The sequence below is a fragment of the Macaca fascicularis genome, chromosome 17 (assembly GCF_037993035.2).
Source record: "Macaca fascicularis isolate 582-1 chromosome 17, T2T-MFA8v1.1".
NCBI lineage: Eukaryota > Metazoa > Chordata > Mammalia > Primates > Cercopithecidae > Macaca > Macaca fascicularis.
In genome coordinates this window covers 6,344,920-6,367,227 of record NC_088391.1, presented here as the reverse complement: position 1 = coordinate 6,367,227, position 22,308 = coordinate 6,344,920, and the positions used below count along the sequence as shown (strand labels likewise).

General features: G+C 40.4%; 1 protein-coding gene across 4 annotated transcripts in view; it reads right to left on the bottom strand.

Moving 5' to 3' along the window:
* CDK8 (cyclin dependent kinase 8) overlaps window positions 1-22,308 on the bottom strand; it is a 150,784-nt gene that overhangs the window by 90,368 nt on the left and 38,108 nt on the right. The window lies entirely within an intron of this gene.

The following is a 22,308-nucleotide window of genomic DNA, read 5'->3' as shown; positions in this document are numbered from 1 at the left end:
ATATAAAATCTTCTCCTTTGTTTCTTGATTTAATTTGGGAAGATTTCAGGCATTATTTCTTCAAATACGCTCTCTCTCCGCTTCTTCTCCTTCTGGAACTCCCACAATGCATATGTTGGTCCTCTTAATGGAGTCACACAGGTCGTGTAAACCCTCTTCACTTTTCTTCAACCTTTTCTCTTCCTGTTCCTCAGACTTGATACCATTATGCATTGTCCTTTAGGTTTTTAGGTTTTCTATTTCTTAACTGACATTTCCATTTTGTTTCTAGATCTTTTTTGTTGTTTTTGGTTTGTTTTTACTTTCTCCACATCTTCCTTTAATTTTTTAAGCATGTTTAAGATAGCTGTTGTTTAAAAGTCTTTATCTAGTTGACCTGCCATCAGGTCTTTTTCAAGGAATATGTGTTAATTTATTTTTGAATGGGCCACATTTTCCTGTTTCTTTGTATGTCTTGTGATTTTTGTTGAAAACTGCACATTTGAATCTAATAATGTAGTAACTCTAGAAACCAGATTCTTCTTCTCCCCTGGGGTTTGCTACTTTTTGTTATTGCGTGTCTGTGTGTAGGCTTTTGTTAGAGACTGTACCAAGGATGAGCCTGAGATGTAAACTGAGTCTTCTCAGGTCTTTTCTGAGCCTTTACCTTTCCCTGGGCATGAGCAGTCACTTTCTAATACTTCTCATACATGCAGTTGTTTGTTAATATCCTACACTTGAATGCCCTTTTCTAAAAAAGGATAAACAGGTGGTAGCTTTTTAAATATGCCAGAAGTGACTCTAGATGGGGGGAAAGGGGTTTGCGACAATGGGAGAAAGAACAATGACGACTACCCATCTCCTTGCCTATATCTCTCTTTTTACTGTTGTTGTTGAGACAGGGTCTTACTCTGTCACTCAGGCTGGAGTGCAGTGGTACAATCACGGCTCACTGCAGCCTTGACCTCCTGGGCTCAGGTGATCCTCTCACCACACTCTCCGAAGTAGCTGGGACTACAGGTATGTGCAACCATGCCCAGCTAAGTTTCTACATTTTTTGCAGAGACAGGCTTTCCCCATGTTGCCCAGGTTGGTCTAGAACTCCTGGACTCAACCGGCCCTCCAGCCCTGGCCTCCCAAAGTGCTGGGATTGCAGGCATGAGCCAACGTGCCTGGCTACCTATACCTCTTTGATCAGAAGTAGCAATCAGTGATCAGAGCACAGATTCCCAAAATCTGGAGGACAGGGTCTTTTTTGGCCCACCCCGGCTCCCTCAAGCTGTGTGCAAGCTGCTCCCAGAACACATACACAGCTTCCTGGCAGGAAGTTGGGGGTGGAGGATGGGCGGCTACTAATGTGCTAACAGTGAAATTGACTGAAACTAACTGCAACTTACTTCCAAATCTTCCCCTGGAACTTACAAGCCTTCAACAGACTCCAGGGTTCCAAAATATCTGTTACACAGGACAGATTCTGCCAGTGCAACTAGTCATATAGAGACAGACAAGTTCCTGGTGCTTCCTACTCTGCCATCTTCCCAGAATCCTGATTGTCCTTAAAATGGCAATTTTTTTAGTAATAATGACCTCACAACAATGTATTATTCCCATTTTATATGAGAAAGCAAAGACTTAAAGAATCCAAAGTAACATGGCTAGAAAGCAAGCCTCCACTTCAAACCCAGGCAGTCAGATTCCAGAAAACATCCTCAACCACAATGCTACATCGGTTCCACAGAGAGGAAAGAAATGTGACTAGCAACTCTTTTAAAAATTGCCACCATTTAAAATTGTCTTAGGTAGCTTCATTACAGCCATAAATGGATAATGTAATGAAGGAACATCCCCTCCCCTATCTACATGAGCTATTTAATAGACTATTTTTGCATATCATTAATACGTATGTATACACACACACCACATACTCACATACACACTGATTCATCCTCCTCCCTGCTCTTGTCAGTGCTTGTCTAACTGATCTGGCAATGAAAAGAGACATAAGCTGTCAGAAGCCTTCATTTAAAGCTGTTGTTATATATTCTACGAACACCAAAAAGGATGACAGACCTTACAAAAGATAAAGTTTCAAGCGTTATTTGTATCGTTCACATATGTATGATCTTTAAAACTAAAAAATAAGAGGTGAAAAATTTTAATTGTGTATAAAAACTATGATTTAACAAATTATACACTTTGAGTGCTTTCAAGCCAAAAGAAAAAACACAACAGACTACAGAAAAGCAGAGAAATATCAGTGACTATCAGAATTACACTAATCCCAGAATGTAAAGGTAGTGGTGTGTCCGAAATTGGTGGGTTCTTGGTCTCGCTGACTTCAAGAATGAAGCCACAGACCCTCACGGTGAGTGTTACAGTTCTTAAAGATGGTGCGTCCGGAGTTTGTTTCTTCTTCCCAGTGGGTTTGTGGTCTTCCTGGCTACAGGAGTGAAGCGAAGCTGCAGACCTTCACGGTGAGTGCTACAGCTCTTAAAGGCAGCATGGACCCAAAGAGTGTGCAGCAGTAAGATTTATTGCAAAGAGGAAAAGAACATAGCTTCCACAGTGTGGAAGGATACCTGGGTGGGTTGCCACTGCTGGCGGGGGCAGCCTGCTTTTATTCCCTTATCTGACCCCACCCACATCCTGCTGATTGGTCCATTTTACAGAGCTGATTGGTCTATTTTACAGAGAGCTGATTGTTCCATTTTGACAGAGCATTGATTGATGTGTTTGCAATCCTTGAGCTAGACACAGAGTGCTAGACAGAGAAGTTCTCCAAATCACCACTAGGTTAGCTAAATACAGAGTACCAACTGGTGTATTTACAAACCCTGAACCAGACACAGAGTACTGATTGGTGTATTTACAAACCCTGAGCTAGACACAGAGTGCTGATTGGTGCGTTTACAATCCTTGACCTAGACACAGAGTGCTAGACAGAAAAGTTCTCCAAGTCCCCACTAGGTTAGCTAGATACAGAGTACCAATTGGTGTATTTACAAACCTTGAGCTAGACACAGAGTGCTAATTGGTGTATTTATAAACTCTTTAGAGCTAGACAGTGCTGATTGGTCCATTTATGATCCCTTAGCTAGACATAAAAGTTCCCCAAGTCCCCACAAGACTCAGGAGCCCAGCTGGCCTCACCCAGTGGATCCCGCAGGGGGCCACAGGAGGAGCTGTCTGCCAGTCCTGCACCATGCACAGCAGTCCTCAGCCCTTGAGTGGTGGATGGGACCGTGCACCATGGAGCAGGGGGCGGCGCCCGTCGGGAAGGCTCGGGCCATGCGGGAGCCCACCGCCGGTGGGGGTGGGGTGGGTGCTCAGACATGGCAGGCGGCAGGTCCCGAGCCCTGCCCCGCGGGAGGCAGCTGAGGCCCGGCGAGAAGTCGAGCGCCGTGCCGGCCCGCCAGCACCCTCTGCGGCTGCTGGCCCAGGTGCTAAGCCCCGAGCCCGAGTCCGCGCCCGCCGGAACTCACACGGGCCCCCTGGCCCGCGAGTGCTGTGCGCAGCTCCGGTTCCCGCCCGCGTCTCTCCCTCCATACCTCCCCGCAAGCAGAGGGGGGCAGCTCCGGCCTCGGCCAGCCCAGAGACGGGGCTCCCACAGTGCCCTGGTGGGCCGAAGGGCTCCTCAAGTGCTGCCAGAGTGGACGCCAAGGCCGAGGAGGCGCAGAGAGAGAGGGCTGCTAGCACGTTGCCACCTCTCAGTGGGAAAAATTAATTTCCAACTAGGTCATAAAAATAGCCATAAATAAATTTAGATTCTCTACTGAAAAAAAGCAGACATTAATATCTCCTACATGTTTGATGAGCTTTGCTAGCAATATTAAGTTGATTTTTATACTTTTAAAGACCTAAATACTTATAAATGACGATTATTGTATAAAAGACTATACAGAAATAATCTGTATCATGTATTACTAATACAATATTTATGATTAAGCACCTATAAAATTTGTCCTATATGAACATCTGGAGAAAAGATCAATTGCCAGAAGACAGTTATCCGAATATAATGAATATATTTTTATGACTACAGAGCAGGTAAAGCATGGACTACTACAATGCCAAATTCTCCCATATTACACGTCTCTGGACTTGCAAGTCTAGCATGGTGATTCCATGGGTATCTTTTGCCTTCATTTCTATTATTACAATCTCAAGATGAAAACATACATATACACCTAATTCTAAGAATGAAAACACCTGCATGAATGTCAACTCTGCAATTACATATCTGTTTGAATTTAAGTGATTTAAATATGAAACAGACCTATAAAGAACTACAAATATCAAAACTATTTCACCCCAGTAACCTAATTTTCCAAAATGTATTAGCCATAGCTACAGTTAACTTGTATTTTAATGTTTATTTCTTTAAATAGAGCTAAAAGCAAATAATTTAGATTGATGATGTTAACAGAAACTTAGAAATGTTCTTAGTAACTGTATTTCTCAGAAGAGACCTATTCTGAAAGTTATATGTAGGGCAATTTAGACAAAATTATTTCCTAAGACTTATCACCAAAATAAAATCTGGGAAAAGAAAAAAAAAATGAAGTTAAAAACATCTTGTGAGTAAGAGGTTAAAATGCTGGCCATCCATGGCATGATAGAAAATTAACACCTGCAGCAGCTCTCATCAAGATCTTTTCCTCAGCCTTAAAACTCTGGATTAGCAAAGCGGTTGGAGTCAAAGTAACAGAAGAGTCCAGAGGGATCTGCTTCCATGCTTAGAAATTCTAAACCTTTGTCTTATCCCCTCTCAATCCCATCACCACGTTGTTAGACCCTCAAAACTTGCCGAACTCTGTGGTTCACCATTTACCCAACCTGGACATCATTCTCTTTTTCTCCTTTATTCCATCTATCTACTCAGTTATCAAATCCCTGTTCTCCGACCTACTGTCACCCCTTGTCCACATCACCTCCTTTCTGAGTTAAAGGAGTAGATATTTAACAGGCCTCCTTATCCCCAATTCTACCTTACTTCAATTCACTCACAACAATTACATCAAGTCACTCTCCTTGAATCAACAGCTTCATGACATCACTCGATTTCTCTGAAGTTCATTTACTAATCTGAAAAGTGATACTATTAACATACACTTTGGAGATTAAATATAGTAACACATGTACCTCTCCCAAGCATAGCTTGCTACATACCAAATTCCCTGAAATGTGTGAAGGAAAATGGATTTTAGTCCCATATCCCAATTAAACTACTAGACATTATTTACTGTTCCATCTGCACCTCAAACTTATGTCTAAAACCCAAATACGTCTTCCCTACTTGTCTATTTATGTTAATGATAGCCCCTATTTCACATTCAACTAGACATAAAAGTTCATAAACTTTTTATCCATTTCTTAAGAATTGGTCTGAGTCAAAATATTATCAATCTTCACCTCTTTTTCATCTCGTTTTTGCCACCCTACTTGAGATTATCAAGTGTAGTAGGCCTCTTTTTCATTCTTTGTACTTAGCACATAGTACTAAGTACATATATACATCTATAATGTGCTACATACTATGACTAGTGATGGAGATATCAAGAAAAAACTCTACCAAGCCCTTGCCTTTAAGGTAGTCACAATCTAAGTGAAGAGAATGAAATAAAAATAATAGAAGGTACAAATTCATGTTCTAGGTGAAACAATAACCAATCTGACCTGGGAGTTAACTAGATGGAAGGTGAAAATAATGTGTCAAAAACAGCCAAGTAATTGATTTCAGGACAAAATCAGCTTGATATAACAGCATTTACATAGTAATATATCCAGTGAAGAAGTACAGAAATGAAGACTAGGGACCAAGATGCAAATTGCAGACACAGGAATCAACTGTACGTGACATCTGAAGCTATTAAACAAGGGAAATTTATAAGGAAATTTATTAAATGTACACAGTGCTGAGTACCAATATAGTACTATGCTCACATTCCAGAAACATAAAGAAGAATAAAAACAAGATGAGCACAGAAGCAAGAGGGCACACAAGGAGGAGCAGATCTTAGAAAGGAGACACCCCTTTGTGTCCAGAATTGGTTCTTTCCGGTGGGTTCTTGGTCTCGCTGACTTCAAGAATGAAGCCGCGGACCTTCGAGGTGAGTGCTACAGTTCTTAAAGATGGTGTGTCTGGAGTTTCTTACTTCAGATGTTCAGATGTGTCCAGAGTTTGTTCCTTCTGGAGGGTTCGTGGTCTCACTGACTTCAGGAGTGAAGCCGCAGACCTTCGCAGTGAGTGTTACAGCTCTTAAAGGTGGCACATCCAGAGTTGTTTGTTCCTCCTGGTGGGTTCAGGGTCTGGCTGACTTCAGGAATGAAGCTGCAGACCCTTGCGGTGAGTGTTACAGCTCATAAAGGTAGTGCAGACCCAAAGAGTGAGCAGTAGCAATATTGTGAAGAGCAAAAGAACAAAGCTTCCACAATGTGGAAGGGTACCCAAGTGGGTTGCCGCTGCTGGCTGGGGTGGCCAGCTTTTACTCCCTTATTTGTCCCTGCCCACGTCCTGCTGATTGGTCCATTTTACAGAGTGTTCATTGGCTCATTTTACAGAGTGCTGACTGGTGCGTTTTCAATCCTTTAGCTAGACACAGAGCGCTGATTGGTGCGTTTTTACATAGTGCTGATTGGTGCATTTACAATCCTGTAGCTAGACACAGAGTCCTGATTGGCACGTTCTTATGGAGTGCTGATTGGTGCATTTACAATCCTTTAGTTAGATAGAAAAGTTCTCCAAGTCCCCACTCAACCCAGGAAGTCCAGATGGTTTCACCTCTCACCTTCAGGAGGCAGTGACAAGTTTTGTTGTTACAGAGCTTAGCATCAGATGCTACTGGTTAACCACCCAATATCCATTCTTCCTGATTCTTTATAGAATGCTGATTTTCTCCAGGTTTATCTACTTTTACCTAATGTAACTATGTGTCACAAAAGACAATGGGTCAGACTGACCCGAAGATAACCTTACTTCTTTTGTCTGTGATTGTTTCAGAAGCAGGCTATGAACCAATTCCGGCCAATGATGATCAGATAAAAACTACTGGGGAAGCTTTCATTACCATAAAAGAGAGTGAGAGGGAGAGGAGGAGGCGAGGAAGAGAGGGAGAAGAAGCGGGAGGCTTACTTTCTCAGGAATTACATGGCCCCGCTGCCTGTGGTACCATCCTGGCTAACACGGTGAAACCCCGTCTCTACTAAAATACAAAAAATTAGCCGGGCGCGGTGGCGGGCGCCTGTAGTCCCAGCTACTCCGGAGGCTGAGGCAGGAGAATGGCGCGAACCCGGGAGGCGGAGCTTGCAGTGAGCCGAGATGGTGCCACTGCACTCCAGCCTGGGCGACAGAGTGAAGACTCCGCCTCAAAAAAAAAAAAAAAAAAGAAAGACTTGTTCTCAGGATGAACTTGATGCTAAGGATAACAGATACAGAGAGGAAAAGAATCTGGAATATTAGTGACATCAATGAGGTACTGTGGCTAAGAGTAATGTAACTAGAAGTTGCCTGAAATCACGACTTAATGGTTTTGTGAGATATTAAAATCTCCTTATGGTTTAAATCACTCTGAGTCGGAATTTCCTATTATTTGCAGCCAAATGCATCCGAATAGACAAACAAGAACTTAATAAATATTTTTTATTTATTTGGGGAAGAGAAGGAAGAAAGAAAAGAGAAAGAAGTAGGGGAAGAGTAAGTGGAGAACAAAAATATATGGTAAAGGAAAGAAAATGTGAGATCTTTCACAAGGTATGTTACAAAGAATTAAGGTGAAAAAAGGCAGGATGAGAAAAATCTCTGCCAGGTGGCCCCATTTTTTTTTTCAGTAAAATATACAGTGAGTCCATTTATTCAAAAATTTTTAAAGCACAGCTACCATTTTCAAGATTTTGTTACAGATGTTAAAAATCTGCAGTCTGTAAGACACCAGCTTCCTAAGGGGAAAAACAATAGAAAACAAAAGACAAAAAAAAAAAGAGGTTGGTGCTTGCTTAAGTGGAACTGAAAATCAATCTGAAGCATAGTGAACAGGACAAATGGGTGGGGAGGAGGGCAAAGCACAAGTCACCCAGGATTTACAGGGCATGTCAAAGATGTTTCAGTAATCATAAAATGCAACAAGGCAAAGCCAACGGAGAGATTTGAACAAAGTAACTTTGAGAAGATCACAACCAGTTGCTATGTGAAGAAAAAACTGAAACTGAGGGAAATACAATGTAGAGCAGAGGTCCACAACCCCCAGGGCCTCAGACCATGGCCTGTTAGGAACTGGGCTGCACAGCATCAGGTGAGCAGCAGGCAAGCAGCTTCATCTATATTTATAGCCACTCCCTATAGCTCACATTACCATCTGAACTCTGCCTCCTGTCAGATCAGCAGTGACATCAGATTCTCATAGGAGAACGAACCCTAATGTGAACTGCATGTGAGAGATCTAGGTTGCACACTCCTTATGAGACTCTAATGCCTAATGATCTGTCACTGTCCCCCATCAATCTCCGATGGGACCATCTAGTTGCAGGAAAAAAAGCTCAGGGCTAAGTTCACAATAAATGTAATGCACGTGAATCATCCCGAAACCACCCCTCGTCCACACTGGTCCATGGAAAAATGGACCAGTCCATGGTGCCAAAATGGTTGGGGACCACTGACATACAGGAAACAAGTTAAAAACGTATGGCTCACAAACACTGTACAATTTCATTCATATGAGGTACTTAGAGTAGTCAAATACATACACAGAGCAGATAATGGTGGCCAGGGACCAAGGAGACAAGAGAAAGGTTAGTTAGTAGTTACAGGGTTGATAGTTTCAGTTTTGCAGGATGAAGAAAGCTGGAGATAGATGGTGGTGATAGTTGCACAATGATGTGAATGTACTTAATACCACTAAGCTGTATATTTAAAAAGATGGTAAGGCTGGGCACAGTGGTTCATGCCTGTAATTCCAGCACTTTCGGAGGCCGAGGCAGGCGGATCACCTGAGGTCAGGAGTTCGAGACCAGCCTGGCCAGTATGGTGAAACCCCATCTCTACTAAAAATACAAAAAAATTAGCCAGACATGGTGGCGTGTGCCTGTAATCCCCGCTACCTGGGAGGCTGAGGCTGCAGTGAGCCAAGATCACACCACTGCACTCCAGCCTGGGTGACAGAGCAAGACTCCATCTCAAAAATAAATCAATAAACTAAATAAAAAATAAAAAGATGGTAAGATGGTAAATTTTACATTATGGTCCTGAACACAGAACAGATATCTGGGCTGGGATGTAAATGCGACAGTACTCAGCACATTCATGGTATCTCAAGCCTAGAATTGGGGGATAACACCTAGGGAGAGAATGTAGGGAGAGGAAAAGAGGGTCTGGAATCCAGGCACGTTGTATTCCAGCTATGAGGAACTTTGGGGTAGAAGAAGGAATTCTCATAATGAAAAGCAAAAGCCATATATATAAAATAAAAACCACTAAAGTATAATAATTCAAAAGCTAAAAGAAGAAAATATTTCAGGAGAAAATTGGTAAAATATAAAATGATGTTGATAATGACAGGAGGTGTTTACTAAATACTATATTCCTAGCACTGTTGTAAGTACAGGAAACTGCTGATTCATTTATTTCTCACAACAATCCTATAAGAAAGCTTCTTTATTTGTCCCCACTTTACAGCTGAACAAGTTAAGGTCTAGAGAAGGTAAGTAACTTGTTCAAGGTCACACCGCTAGCAGCTTCCAGAACCTGAATCTGTAGCCATTATGTGATACTGACTCTGTAAGTGTCCGATGGGTTTATGGTAACATTAGTAAGTGCAGTTAAGTGCAACGAGGGAGGCAGAAGCCAAACTGGAGTGGGCTGAAGAGGAAATGGAAAGTGAGGAACTAGAAGCAGTATGAACAAACAACTCTCCTAAAAGATATGCCTGTAAGAAAAGGTGAAAGGGTGGTGACTTGAAGAAGATTCAGTGCCCAGAAAAACTTCAGTTGTTAAATTTGTTACTAGAGGTAGAACAGCAAACTCAAATATCTACCAAGATCAGGAAGGTAATTTATATAATACTTATGTACATTTGTGACCAAAACTTATGTACATTTATAATATGCCAATTACTCTTGAAAGCACATCTTATCTATTAACGTATGTAATGCTGATAACAGCCAAGTGGCCCATTTTGCAGATGAGAAAACTGACGTAAAAAGAGTTCTGGTATTTGGCCAAGGTCACAGAGCTAGCTGGGATTTAAACCTGTCCCGAGTTCCCTCTATAAGAGAAAGGGTCAAAGATGGACATGTGATAAGAGGACTCTGGTGTCTATCTATACCTCTAACTATGGTTGGTACTGTCCAACGCAGCACTCTGAGAGACTGAAATGTCCTATGTCTGCTGTGTCCAATACAGTAGTCACCAGCCTCATGGCAGTGTGGAGCACCGGAAATGAGGCTTGTGTGACTGAGGGACTGATCTTTACACTTATTTCACTTTATTTAAACAGACACATGTAGTTAGTGGCTATTGCACTGCACAGCACAACTCTAGAAAATTGTTTGCGAATGTATCAACTGAAGCCACAAATATTTTAATGGGAAATCTAATTTTTAAATGCTGGTTTCTTTCAAAACAACAACAACAACAACAATTGTGCATCTGCTTGTCAAATAATCCAAACATCCATCAAGAGGAAAATAAGCTTAAAAGTTACAATGGAATTGATAGCAATAAAATGAGTAAGGTACAGCTACATATATCAACATGTATTTCACAAAAAACAATGCTTTTAAGTTGCAAAAAACTTTCTTTTAAGTTGTAGAATAAGCATTATCAGATACCATTCTTAAGAAGTTTAAACATGCACAGCAATGCATGTCTTTTAAGGATACGTACATCTATACATTGTATAGAAGTATAAAGGCATTCATACAAAATATAACACAAGCAAGCTGGTTATTTCTAGGGATAGAATGTAGATCTCTAGAGAGATCTACATTGATCAGGGAGGGTGTATTGGTTTTCTACTGCTGCTGTAACAAATGACCACAAACTTGGCTTAAAGCAACACAAATTTGTATTCTTATGGATTTATGGGTAGGAAGCGCAGCATAGGTCTCACTGAGCTAAAATCATGGTACCAGCAGGACTGCATTCTTCTCTGGAGTCCCTAGGGGATAATCAAGTGTCTTGCCTTTTCCACCTTTAAGGCTGGCCACCTCACTTCTTTGCTCATGAACCTCTTCCTCCATCTTCAAAGCAAGAAACAGTGGGTCATGTTCTCACATAATAATATCACACTGACCTTGCTTCTGCTGTCATACCTCCTTCTCTGACTTTTCTATCTCCCTCTTCTACTTTTAGGCACCCTGGTGATTATGTAGAGCCAACCTACATAAACCAGAATAATCTTCCTCTTCTGAGACCAGCTGATTAGAAACCATAATTCCATCTGGAACTTTAATATCCCCCTTGCCATATTCAAAAACTTCAGAGATTAGAACATGCTTGGGGGTGGTGGGGTGTCTTATCTCCTCTACCAAAGAAATGTATTTGAGGAGCTATAACTTTTCTAATGTTTTATTCTTCAAGTAGAGGATAAAGGTGCTCATTATGTTCTTAGTATGTCTTTCTATATGCCCCAAATGTTTAAAAGCTTTTAACATGAGTTTCTCTCCTAAGACAACTTCTTAAAACTTCCACAGAGTCCTAAAATTTCAGTAAGATCACTCAAGAGTAATAAGGGAGGCTGGGCATGGTGGCTCACGCCTGTAATCCCAGCATTTTGGGAGGCCGAGGCGGGCAGATTACTTGAGGTTAGAAGTTGAAGACCAGCCTGGCTAACCCGGTGAAACCCTGTCTCTACTAAAAATACAAAAATTAGTCGGGTGTGGTGGTGGGTGCCTGTAGTCCCAGCTACTCGGGAGGCTGAGGAAGGAGAATCCCTTGAACCCAGGAGGCGGAGGCTGCAGTGAGCCGAGATAATGCCACTGCACTCCAGCCTGGGCGACAGAATGAGACTCCATCTCGAGAAAAAGAAAAAGAGCAATAAGGGGCAATGGGAGGGAAGGAGGGAAGAATCAAGGCCTTGGTCTTGCTTCAATATGAACAGATTCTCTTTTCATTGCCTTTTACAAAACAATTCTTTTAAAAAGAAAGAAAAAGGATTCAAATTATTTTAAATAAATGAAAAAGTAGAATATCACTAGCATTAGACTATAAGCAAAACTATAACTAAATTAATCTATATGCTACAAGAAGTAAATAACAAGCTAACTCGGAATTTAATGAGAGTCAAAGAAATATGTTCAGTCCCACAAAAGAGACTATTAAGAAGCTGAATGATGCCTCTGATAGCCTTGTAGGGCTCAGGAGATAAAAATGTACAGTCCAGAAACCACTAATGCCAGGGAAGATGCAGGAAAGGATGCAAGGAAATGCCCATGGACTTTTGGTTGAGACCCTGAAGAGAAGACCTCTAACAGTAATATGAACAAGAAATATACTGACTCTGTAGGGACTGCAGTTCAGCTTCAAATATCAAAGACTGAAAATAGACTAATGTAGTCCTAGATTGCTATTTCAGGTACCAAATAAAAGTGCTCATTGTTAGAAGATACTATCTCCTAAGTATCAAGTTATTTTTCAAGAAAAATTGCAAATACAACGTAAAAAATAAATAAATAAATAAAATAACCAGGCACAGGAAGAGAGAAGATAACTAGCAAAAGCCACAAGCAATAAAGAGACTTGTAAGGGCTCCAAATAGAGGAGCAGTCTTTATTGCATATTATATATTTATATATAGTATTACATACTTATTGCACAATATTCAATGTGATAAAGACTGAGAATTCTAACAGAGTACCCTGAGATAGAACACAGATTTTTGAGGAGAAAAAAAATTCTAAAACTGCAAAATATAGCAACTGTATTTAATAACACAACTGACAGGTTTAAAAGCAAACGTTGTACAGCAGAAGAAACGATAAACCAACTGGAAGAGATACTAGAGGAAAACATTAAAAATACTGGAACGACAAAATGATGAAAACCATGAAGCAGAGGACAAGAAACAATAAACAATACACATAAGAAGGGCTAATATACATTTTGAATCCCATAAAGAGAGGAGAGAGGGACAAGAAAGAGAAAGGGGGTATAAGCAATATTTAAAGAGACAGTGACTAAGGATTTTCTAAAACTAATGACCTCGCATTACAGATTCAGAAGCATTATGAATGATAGCAGCATAAGAAAACCACACTTAGGTACTTCTTAGAAAAATTATTTTAAAAAAACAAAGAGAAAAGGTTAAAAGCAGCCAGGAGAAAAAGTACATTACCTGAAAAGAAACAGTTAGTTTCAACTGATTGACAGTTGACTTACTAATAAAAACAACAGAAATCAGAAAGATAAGAATATCTTTAAAATTCTGAAAGAAAACATTGCTAACCTAGAATTCTACACCAAGAGAAATATCCTTCAAGATAAAAGTGAAATAGAGACATTTTCAGACAAAACTAAAATAGAATTTGTTGACAGTACCACACTAAAGGTTTTCTTCAGCCAGAAAGAATAATTCCAAAAGGAAGCTAACGCAGGAAGAAATAAGAAGCTGCAAAAGTGAAAGTAATTCTAAACGAATACTGACTCTGTACAACAATATTTTGTCAGCTACAAGCCTACAGAATTAAAATATAATCATCAGGCCAAGCACAGCGGCTCACACCTGTAATCCCAGCAGTTTGGGAGGCTGAGGCAGGGCGATCACTTGAGGCCAGGAGTTGAAGAATGGCCTGGGCTACATAGTGAGACCCTCATCTCTATAAAATAATAATAATAATTTAAAAATTTAAAATTAAAAAAAAATTTAATTAGCTGGGTATGGTAGTGTGCACCTGCAGTCCCAGCTACTTGGGAGGCTGAGGCAGGAGAACCCCTTGAGCCCAGGATTTCAAGTTTACAGTGAACTCTGATCACCCCACTGCATTCCAGCCTGGGCAAAAGAGGGAGACACTGTCACTAAAAATTATAAAAAAATAAAACATAATTGTCATATCAAGTCAGGGCTGGGGAAGTAAATGGAGTTAAAGTTTGGAAAAAGGGTATATGCACCAATTAACATTAGTCACAGGTAAGTTTTTAAAAAATGAATGTTTTAATCTCTAGAAAAAACATTAAAGGAGTAGCAAGAATATAAAGCATCCAAGTTAACAGGAGGAGGAAAATAGAATCATACACAATATAAAAAGTAGAAGACAAAACATAAAGTGGGAGAGATAAACAGAAAGCATGAAAGACTGAAATGAAATACTAGATAAAATAAATACGTTTATTAGGCTTGACTTTTAAAATTTAACTTACATATTGCATGCAAGAGATGAAAATAAAAGGATTTCTTTTTTTTTTTTCTTTTTTTTTTTTTTTTTTGAGACAGTCTCGCTCTGTCACTCAGGCTGGAGTGTATCAGCTCACTGTAACCTCTGCCTCAGCCTCCTGAGCAGCTGGAATTACAGGTGCCCGCCACCACACCCAGCTAATTTTTGTATTTTTAGTAGAGATGGGGTTTCACCATCGTGGCCAGGCTGGTCTTGAACTCCTGACCTCGTGATCCACCTGCCTCGGCCTCCCCAAAGTGCTGGGATTACAAGCGTGAGCCACTGAGCCCAGCCAATAAAAGAATTTCAAAAGAGTTAAAGTTAAAGGAGGGGAAATGGTAAACCATGGCAAACATCAAACCAACAGGAATCAAGTGTAGCTGGGTTAATAACAGACAAAGTAATATTTAAGGCAAAAGGCATTACTAAATTGTGAAGTTTATAATGATATCATTTTAACTAAATTTGCCCTGATACCTATAAAAAAATTACTCAACAACTGCAGAGTATACATGCTTTTTAAACACAAAAAACATTTATAAAAACTGGCCATATCTTGGATCATAAAAGCAAGTTTTAATAAATTTCATGGAACTGAAATCATAAATGTTTTCTATGTAAGATCATAAATGTTCTCTATGTAGTATCATAAATGTTCATGTATGTTCTCTGGCTGGCCAAAGTGAAATTAAGCTAAAAATCAGTAATAAGAAGGGAAATCAAGAAATATATTTCTAGGCCGGGGGCAGTGGCTCATGCCTGGAATCCCAGCACTTTGGGAGGCCGAGGCAGGTGGATTACCTGAGGTCAGGAGTTCAAGACCAGCCTGGCCAACATGGTGAAACCCCGTCTTTACTAAAAAATACAAAAATTAGCCATACTGGCAAGCATCTATAATCCCAGCTACTCAGAGGACTGAGGCAGAAGAATTGATTGAACCCTGGAGGCGGAGGTTGCAATGAACTCAGATCATGCCACTGCACTTCCACCCTGGGTGACAGAGCAAGACCTGTCTCAAAAAAAAAAAAAAAGAAAGAAATCTATTTCTAGATAATCCAAGCATCAATAATAAAAGATATCAGAAAGAAAATTAGAAAAAAATGTGAAAAAAATGAAAATGAAATTACTGCAAATAAAAATGTATGGAAAGCAACTAAAGCTATAGTTAGTAAAGAGAAAAAAATTAAACTAAAAGGAGATAAAAAAGAAAAAATATAACAGCCAAAGATATACACGCATACATAAAACAGAAAGGAAACACAATATGCCTGCATACATAAAATAGAAAAGAAATATAAAATAAAAAGGACCAACAATTCCAAACACTGACTCATTAAAAATACCAACAAACCAGCCGGGCACAGTGGCTCATGCCAGTAATTCTAGCTACTCAAGAGGATCGCTTGAGCCCAGGAGTTCGAAGCCAGCTTGGGCAACACAGCAAGCAAGATCCCAGCTCTAAAAAATAAAACAAAACAATAAACCTGATAAGCTTCTGGATTAATCAAGGACTATGCAATTTAAAGTACCCATAAAACACCCCAACAGAATTTTAAGTTAACAGTTACGTTATGTGCAGTTGGACTTCAAACTTGTAACTTGGCTTAGGGACGTCTCTTGGGGATACTCTCCCCCATCAACATCTCTCTCCTAAACTATAACAATGATCTGTCTTATTTCTTGTCTCCAGACTTGCCCATCCAATCTACTCTCCATTCGAGCCAGAGGGACCTTCCTAAAAGACAAAGACAAGACAATCACACATGATGAAAGACAAAGCTGCAAAAAAGCAGCTACAGGAAAGGGTTAGAGTGATTATAAAATACCAAGAACAGAAACTTAGTCTGTTCTAAGTTCTAACAGAAACTTAGTCCTCTGGGTCCTAATTTCCCTAGTTGTCCTATCTGTCCCATGAAAAGATCCTTCCAAAGGAATTGTGAAACTTTTAGAAATATATAATCCCAGGTTCCCAGATCCATATCAATTGGTTCATATATAGGAAACTCAAATGCAAAAAAATTGGAAAGACCCTATGGGTGAAACCTTGAATTTTACAGGAAACCAAGGAGTTTTAGAAATACTACAGATGTTGTAAGTTTTGGAAGAATTCACAGTTTCTCTTTTGGAAATCGACTGAACTCTAATTCAGTTCATAAGCAAATAAAGAAGGCACCCATTGCAGAATTCTATTGGGGTGTTTTATGGGTACTTTAAATTGCATAATCTGTGATTAATCCAGAAGTTTATCAGTTTATTGCTTGGTTTGGTTTTGTTTTGTGTTTTTAGAGCTGGGATCTTGCTTGCTGTGTTGGCCAGGCTCATTAACACCTGCAGACAGCATTCAGGAGATTCTGACGCAGATGGAGTCGCACTCTCTCCTCACTTTCTGTGAACCATCTTAAGTCAGAAATAGAGGATGTAATATGCAAGTAAAAACCAGAGTGGGAAATAGCCCCACAGACTGACTACCAACTTCCCACTGAACAAAAGCGGGATAAGACTCAGAATACAATGATGGCGTTATACATTTTAAAAACTGGGTGCCCACATTCCAGTCATTAATTACCACAGCAAGGAGTCTCTTGATGAAGACACTTGTAAATACCATCATCAGGGAAGGGAATTGGAATAAAATTAGTTCCACTGATAGGTAAGAGCGTAATCAAAGGTGACATTATGGGGAATGTCCCATCCAATCCTTAAACTCACAGGGAGAAATTTCTTTAAATATTAAAGGACAACTTTGCAGAATCTATATTGATACCAACGCTCTAATGTCAACTTTAAACTCTACCAATGTTACAGAACCTCTCCAATGGAGCCGACAAATTACTCAGATGGTGGCATCTCTCATAATGCTCAGACATTTCCCACATACTACTCTTTAAGTCTCACCCTCAGGCCTCTAACAGAGTAATATTCTTTCTTCCTCTGTGATACCATACCATAAATTACCATACCAGGCAATTTAACAGAGAGGAACTAATTATTGTAAAAAAGAAATTAATTACCAGATTAAATTTTGCCTAATGGCCCTTTCCTTGAAATCCCCAAGTTCTCCCCTATTCAACAATGAGGCCATAGCTAATTTGGACATTGATTACTGGTGTTTCTTAATTTACATCAAGCCTACACTGAACATCCCTAGGAAGTTTGACTTTTTGTAGGAAAAAAAAAAAAAAAGTCTACTGATAATGGCAGATTTATTAGAGCTGAATCCATCAAGGCTCAGATTGACTCACCCAAAGCAAACATCTACAAGAATTTGAACAATTATCTCTAGTTGCAGAAGTGAAAAGGACTAAAACCAACAGTTGAAGACCTAATACAGAAAGGACTTATTATTTCATATTTATCTTCACAATACTCCCATCTTCCTGATCAAAAACAAAAAACAAAATCACCACAATGGAAAGGATACAATTTTGTTAAGGATCCCAGGACTACAAATAGACTATTTATTTCTCTCCCCACCTCCACTTTCCTACAGAACCAAACTCAAATATTATTTTATCTTTACCATCTCTTGAAGCTACATATTTCACACTTGTAAACCTGTGTCTTAATTTAGTGTCTTTTTAGAGTGGGATAAACCAATACCTGTTTGCTTTGGAAAAATCAATAATACATCTGGACAGTTATGCCCTAGAGTTTATTGAGACACTCTCCAATTTTTCAACAAGTCCTCAACTAGTACCTCAAGGATCTTAAATTTCCCTGTGTTTCTACTCTAATCTAGTATCTGGATGACCTTTTGTTGGTCTGAAAAATAAGTAAGTTCCAAGACTGATTACATTTTTCTACTTTAACTCAGATAGGACATAAGCAAAGAGAAGTTTTGTCTTATTCAAGTATACAGTAATCCCCTGCCCAATCCATGGTTGGCTTTCTGCAGTATCAGTTACCTGTGGTCAACCATGGTCAACCTCAGTCTGAAAATATTAAATGGAAACTTCCAGAAATAAACAATTCATAAGTTTTAAATGGTGTGCCATACTGAGTAGCATAACAAAATCTTGTGCCCCCCACCTCCATACCCCCTAGAATGTGACTCATCCTTTTGTCCAGCTTACCCACGTTGCATACTCTACCCACCCATTCGTCACTTAGTAGCTGTCTTGGTTATCAGATTAAAAAAATATATTGATAGTTTATACAAAGTTCATGGTTTCAGGCATCCACTGGGGGTCCTAACCTAGTGCATGATTTATCCTAAGGAGGTATGCCTCTTACTCTGGGCGGATTACACACCATTCAAACCTTTCTGAGGTAACAAAGAAAATCATGAAGATTCCTTGATCTCATTGACTACTGAAGGTAGTAGGTCCCTATTTTTCTGTAATTATATAATTATAAAAGGATTTAACTAAGTTCAGTCCATGGCTCATTTTTGCACTGACCATGAGCTAAGGATAGTTTTTATATTTTCAAAGAATTGTTTTAAAAAATGAGTAACAGAGACTATACATGGCCCACCAAGCCTAAAACATTTACTATCCGGCCCCTTACAGAAAAGGGTTTGTTGACCCTTGCTACTCCTCTATTCCTTAAAAAGCAGGAAACTACTGTCAGTAAACTATGTCCTATATAGTCTTACCAGAAACTCCTCTAGAAAATTCAGATTCAATCTTGGTTGTTGATGGGTCATGTCTTCAGATGAAACAAGAAAATACGGGGCTGACTTTGATGGAACAGATCTCAACTCACACCCGGAATGAAACCCCATACTAGAGGCAAGATATGCCAAGATGACTGAAATCACTGCATTCAGCAGAGCTTGCCAGTGACCTGTGTAGCTAGTGATGAAAGGTTAATACAGTCACATACTGCATATTGATGTTTCTGTCAACAAAGAACCACATATACAACAGTGGCATCACAACTGCCTACAAGATTCAGGACAGCACCATGTACAGTACAGGTGCATAGCCTAGGAGCACTAGGCTATACCATATAGCCTAGGTGTGTAGTAGGCTATCCCATCTAGGTTTATTTAAGTATACTACTCTATGATGTTTGCACAATGACAAAATCACCTAACAATGCATTTCTCAGGCTGTATCCCCATGGTTGACTCACAAGTAACTGTATCTATAAAACTGAGAATGGATCAGTTTTAAGAATAGTCATGGCCGGGCGCAGTGACTCACGCCTGTAATCCCAGCACTTTTGGAGGCCAAGGCAGGCGGATCACAAGGTCAGGAGATTAAGACCATCCTGGCTAACTCAGTGAAACCCCGTCTCTACTAAAAATACAAAAAATTAGCCGGGCGTGGTGGCGGGGGCCTGTAGTCCCGGCTACTCGGGAGGCTGAGGCAGGAGAATGGTGTGAACCCAGGAGGCGGAGCTTGCAGTGAGCTGAGATCACGCCACTGCACTCCAGCCTGGGCGGCAGAGCGAGACTCCGTCTCAAAAAAAAAAAAAAAAAAAGAGTAGTCATGATTTTGGGATGCTTTGAAAATAACAATGGTTCCTGACTTTAGCATTAATCCTTCCTAAGGAGGTAACGATTCTAAAGACATGCCAACAAAAAAAAAGAAATAACATGAATTAAGAATACACCCTGACTGATCATTACGTCAGACAAGAAGCACCCTTTACTAATATCTTAGCCTTTATGGTAGTTCAAAAGACCAAATCTTTTAAAAGGTTCAAAGAGAATGCCAACAACTGGCTCTAGCATTAGAAGAGCATATTGGATGAAATCCAGGGGCAGATTACCACAGTTAACCACTGGTACTCTTGGGACACGGTTTCTTGGTGGCATCAGAGATCCTGAATGGAACCTGGGATATTTTTTGCATAAAACTGTATACCCTGGCAAGGACAAATCGGTCAGTGAAGTCTATTAACACTACTGGGAAAGCGTCACTAAAACTGCCACGGGTGCCGTGGCCTACGTCTCCTTTCTCACCAGCATAGTTTTTGACAGTGAATGTGGAACAGACAGGAGTAGAGACCTCAGGGTCTCTCTGAGTGCCACAAATGGTTTTTCTACAACCAGTCCCCTGCTGTGGGTTTTCACTATGTCCTGGTCATCATTTGCTTGTTCTTGTGTTAGACTTAAGCCTTTCCCTGTGGGAAATCTGCAGCTTAAACACTAGGAAAAAACTCCATTTTGTGTGTTCAGCCTGAGGAATTCCAACCTTTCTTTGAGGTGCACCCACTTTGCTAGAGCTGTTATTAAAGAGCTTTGCAAAGTCTTTCTACTTACAGAAGTTTCACTGTCCACATCACCTCAAGAAAGGTAGAAAGAACAAAGGGAATTCTGAGACTAATATGAGCAAAGGTAGAGTCTCTTGAACTTCTGTGGCCTAAGATATTGCCACTGGCTTTAAGAACAATGAGATCAATTCTTTCTGGGGCTCAACCATTCCCCAATAATAGCACAGGCTTGCCCACATATCTAGAAATATTACCTCTGATTATAGACTCCACACTACTGTAGGCAGACATGGCCATATATGTACTGCCTGCCAAGAACTCATAATGTTACGGACGAAATATTTGTATCCCTGCAAAATTAATGTGCTGAAATCCTAAACTCCAGTGTGATGGCACGAGGAGGAAGTGGGGCTTTGGGGAAGTATTAGGTTGGTACAAAAGTAATTGCAGTTTTAATAATTAGTCATGAGGGTGGAGGAGGCTTTAATAGGGGTAATGGGACATTGTCCCTATAAAAGAGACTCCAGAGAGCTCTCCTGCCTCTTTCCACCATGTGAGGATATAGCGAGAGGACAGCACCCTATAACCCTGAGGGGGACTCTCACCAGAACCCAATCATGCTGGCACCCTGATCTCTTTCAGCTTTCAAAAGTGTGAGAAATAATCTGTGTTGTTTATAAGCCACTCTGTCTATGATATTTTGTTTTAGCAGCCCAAACTAAGACAGACACATGCAATATATCCAGCATTACTACCAACAGGTATAAGCAGCCTTTCCGTAACATCCTCCTACATGACCCTGTATGATCTGAAACCTGGAGACATGGCCTTTTGGAAAATAGAGAAATACAGTCCTCGAACTGGAGACAAAGGAACTTACCAGGTACTGTTAATAACTATTATGGCAGTAAAACTCCTTATACTCACGTCTCTCAATTTAAAAAAGCCTAAGTCAGCCTTGAATCACTGCAAGACTATCCCCATTAGAAACCTGTAGTTGACAATTCTCAGCAATCTTCTAGAAGCAGAAGGTCTTTGGAAGGAGAGAGCTTCAATCAAAGATCTCCAGACCAAGATCCGTAGAACAAGGTTAGTGACTGTCACGCTTTAATCTCTATTATTCTGTTCTTTATTTTCCTAGCTATCTTCTTTCCTCTTTTGCTATTAAGGTGACCTTTTTAGTTATATTACTTTAAAGGCCCCTATTCTTAATATTGGCCTTTCCATTCCATTTGTAGGAGCCCAATGCCTGATTAAAATTTATTCATGATTGGCTGGGCACTGTGGCTCATGCCTGTAATCCCAGCACTTTGGGAGGCCGAGGAGGGTGTATCACGAGGTCAGGAGATCGAGACCATCCTGGCTAAGACAGGGAAACCCAGTCTCTACTAAAAAATACAAAAAACTAGCCGGGCGAGGTGGCGGGCGCCTGTAGTCCCAGCTACTCCGGAGGCTGAGGCAGGAGAATGGCGTGAACCCGGGAGGCGGAGCTTGCAGTGAGCTGAAATCTGGCCACTGCACTCTAGCCTGGGTGACAGAGCGAGACTCCATCTCAAAAAAAAAAAAAAAAAAAGAAAACACTACCATGGGCTGGGCGCAGTGGTTCACGTAATCCCAGCACTTTGGGAGGCCGAGGGGCAGATCACGAGGTCAGGAGATCGAGACCATCCTGGCTAAGACAGGGAAACCCAGTCTCTACTAAAAATACAAAAAATTAGTCAGGCGTGGTGGCAGGCACCTGTAGTCCCAGCTACTTGGAGGCTGAGGCAGGAGAAATGGCGTGAACCTGTGAAGTGGAGTTTG